The sequence below is a fragment of the Girardinichthys multiradiatus genome, chromosome 6, assembly GCF_021462225.1.
Source record: "Girardinichthys multiradiatus isolate DD_20200921_A chromosome 6, DD_fGirMul_XY1, whole genome shotgun sequence".
Classification (NCBI taxonomy): Eukaryota; Metazoa; Chordata; class Actinopteri; order Cyprinodontiformes; family Goodeidae; genus Girardinichthys; species Girardinichthys multiradiatus.
In genome coordinates, this window is record NC_061799.1 from 5,090,155 (window position 1) to 5,094,180 (window position 4,026).

Genomic DNA, 4,026 nt, shown 5'->3' on the forward strand with positions numbered 1-4,026 from the left:
ACCTTCAGTAAAGAGACTCCTTTCTTCAGGCCAGGACCCTGATACACACACATTTGTGACATGGGTACCCAAATACTGTAAAGCAAAGCACCATTAGGCTAAACATCACTGAATGGAACCATTTTGGGATCATTCCACTATTACTGGGGAATATTTTAATCATATGTGTTGGAGCTGTGGGAGAATTCATGTATTACAAAACAGAAGGGCCTACACTGTAAATTCAGGCCATTTGCATGCACTTGATATTTTTACTGAGACAAGTAAAAAAAACTAAAATGTTTTTGTCAAGAAATGGCTATTCCACATACAATAAAAACATGTTAAGAAAAAAATCTAAAGATGCAAAAGCAAGTAAGAAGCATCAGGCAGGAGAAGGTGGGTTTTTTGCTTTTAAAAGGAGAGTCTAGAGTTGTAGGATGTGCACATAAACTGCTGAGCAGCTTGCCAGCTGGAGCTACAGTTGCCATAGTAACTAGCAGAGACTTCAGGAAGTATTGCTCCCAGTCCACACATCACCAAAGAAATGATCAGGAACCCTCCTAATAGCAGTTAAGACACGTTGTGTATTTATAAACGAATGTTGTAAAATTACTCATTTCACAAGTGATAAGAGCTGGACAAGACAAAAATGCTGTTGAGTTCAAAAGGGTTTGTGTATTTTATGTCAATAACATAAACAAGTAAATAAAAAAAATAAATAAATAAATTAAAGCTTTTACTACTCATCACTCAAAGTAATGGGGCATTTATGCCTTCATGATTTGATGTCCTTCATACTGCTTCAAGATTTTGTGGTTTGTTCCTGAAATTTCAGGACCAGGGTTGTCACAATACTAAAATTTCAAACGTGATACAGAATACTAAGAAAAGTAATGATTTCTGATAACGCAGAAACATTTTTTAAAGGCACAGGGTTCTTTCTAGTTAAGAGCAAAACATATGATTAATTACAATACAAAAAAAAAAAAACTTCCTAATGCATGTTGGGTGTGAAAACTTGTATCTTGTGTTTATCACTCATGAGACTTGTACATTCCTTACTGAACTCAGCATGTGAGCCACAAAGCCAGGCTGAATCAATCGCACCCCTGTGTCTTTTGTTTCTACTTTCCACTGTTATCTTTTCTCACCAGCTCATAAATAAAGACTGGGAACCTCACTCAGTGTGGTTTGCACTGCAGAGTGTGGGCTACCAACTTGCTGAAAGATAACAGAGACTCTGTGTCGTTCCTCTGAGTTGACTAATTAATACCTGACATTAACTTGGTCCTTCGAGCCGGAGAAATTTTAAAACTAACCTAATCTTATCTTTTGCAGTGACTGAAGGATCCCTGGGAACCGCCGACGAAGCGCCACCGCACAGCCACGTCTAGGCTCGGTGGCTGAAAGCCCCGGTGTGTAAATTCGCATCAGGCTGGTGGGTTATTGCTTCGCTCGACGCCGGGTGACTCTGGGGGTCCGGAGAGTCACCTAGAAGTCAGCTCAGAGGTGACACGTTTTGTTAAATATTAAAGAAAAGTTATTACAAGTCGGTTGTAGTGTCTCGCCGTAAGGAGACAGCAATTGGAAAGGTATTATCCCGCCGGAAAGGGATAGAGATAAATTAGGTAGGATCCCGCCGTAAGGGGATCGCAAGTGACAAGTCGTTGGTAGCTGTCCCACCTGAATTGTGGTCCCAATCATCAACAGATGTAGGGCTTATAAAGGGATTTCCACCATATAAGGGTAAACTAATATCTGAAAAACAACCACTGGTCCGCCAATACCCTTTAAAACCAGAAGCTGAAGAAGGTATCAAGCCAGTAATACAAGATATGTTGAAGTCAGGAATATTAAGAGAAGCACCTGACACTACATGCAACACACCTATTTTTCCTGTGCAGAAAGCCAGCACAGGAAAGTGGAGAATGGTCCAAGACCTCTGACAAATAAATGATATTGTAGAGCATGCAGCTCCTGATGTCCCAAAACCCCCACACATTGTTGCATTCCTTAACTCAAGATAAGAAATGTTTTCTGTAGTGGATCTCAGCAATGCGTTTTTCACTGTGTTATTACACGAGGAATCACAGCATCTATTTGGCTTCCAATTTAAAGGTAAAAAATATACCTACACCCGATTACCTCAAGTTTCAGTGAGAGCCCTCATGTCTACACACAAGCATTGAGATACTCAATGAGTACCTGCATAATACCTGAGCACAGTCAGATCCTGCTATATGTGGATGATATCCTTATAGCGTCTGATACCAAAGAACACTGTGAAGAAGCCACAGTAATGGTTTTGTCCTGTCCACCAGACAGGACACAAAGCTTCTAGAATCAAACTGCAGTTTTGTAAGGAGGAAGTGATTTATTTGGGACTGTGTAACTTTTGTGGGGAATGGCTGCCAGACTATGCAGCCATTGTCCAACCTTTGCAATCTATGATCTATGGCAAATACATGACATTAAAAGACAAAATCACATGGACTAAGGAGGGAGAAGCAGCATTCACAGAGCTAAAAAATCTGCTTCAAACAACAGTCACCTTAGCTCTGCCAGATTATAATCAACCATTTACACTTTGTGTAGACGCCAGCCAGGGTTATATGAAAGCACTATTAACCCAACCATTCGGATCCAAAGACAGGCCTTTAGCATTTTATTCTAAAAGTTGGATCCGGTTGCAGCTGGATTTCCAGTCTGTCTGCAGGCCTGCACAGCAGCAGCAGAAGCTGTAAAATAGACAGCTGAAATTGTGCTGTGCCACCTACTTAAACTGAAAGACTCACAACAATCTGCAACAGCTGCAGAAGTTAAATCTTGGCCGAATAGAGGGGCCATAAAAAAAGATGACATTTATCATTTAGAAAATAAACCCATTTTATACATGGGGTTTTCCCATGTGTCAAGAGGTGGGATGATATACCTAGTAAACTATCACTTCTACATGATACATTTTTCTGGCTATGCAAAAAACCTCTGTAGGTCATGCATCATCTGCTGTAAACACAATCCACAAGGGAACATGAGACCAAAAAGAGGCCAGTTTCCAGCAGCAGCACACCCCTTTCATACCATACATATGGATTTCATAGAATTATCATGGTCAGGGAGAAAGAAATATTGCTTAGTGGTCATAGATGCCTTTTCAAAGTGGGTCGAAATATACCCTGCCAAACACTGTGATGTACTCACAGTAGCCAAAAGCCTAGTGACACATTTCTTCCCCACGTATGGTATCCCACAGATTATAAGGTCACATAATGGAACTCATTTTGTAAATAGTGTAATAAAACTATCTTCTAAAGCATTAGGGTTTCAGTTAAAGATTAAGGAAAACAATGGAAGAAACGGGGAGGCCATGGCCCAAATGCCTATCCCTGGTTAAATTATGGATGAGAATAACTCCAAATCAAACTGGTCTTACTCCATTTGAAATAGTACATGGGAGGCCTTTTCCGCTGCCATCAGAAATAGATGACATAGGAAAAGCACAGCAGGAAACATCACTAGCTGAATGGATGAATAAAATGCTACAAGTAAAAGAAGCACAGTTGTCCAGTAGTCTGCCAGTAAACTCTGCTCCTATTCCACATAACAACCTGAGGCCTGGAGACCTGGTCCTGATTAAGACACTCCACAGAAAGGACTGGAGCACCCCTCGCTGGGAAGGGCCATACCGAGTTCTCCTGACCACACCGACAGCTCTGAAAATTGCAGAGAGACCATCCTGGATCCACAAGAGTCACTGTAAGCTAATATTACCCTTACAGGAGCCAAACCAACTGACGGGGTAACAGGGGATGAACGGCTACAAAGGGGCTGGTAACCCATATGGCTCAGCATCTCAAACCGGTGAAGAAAACAACTGACCTGTGCCCAACTTAGCATGGCTTTTTGTAATATGTGGACAGGACTGATAAGCCTGAGCCTAATTCTGGTAGCAGGACTCTTTCTCAGTTTACCGCAGGATCCACAGGATGCGACATCACACAAGAAGAGATGGACACCGGACAGCTCTCATCTTAGACCTCTAAA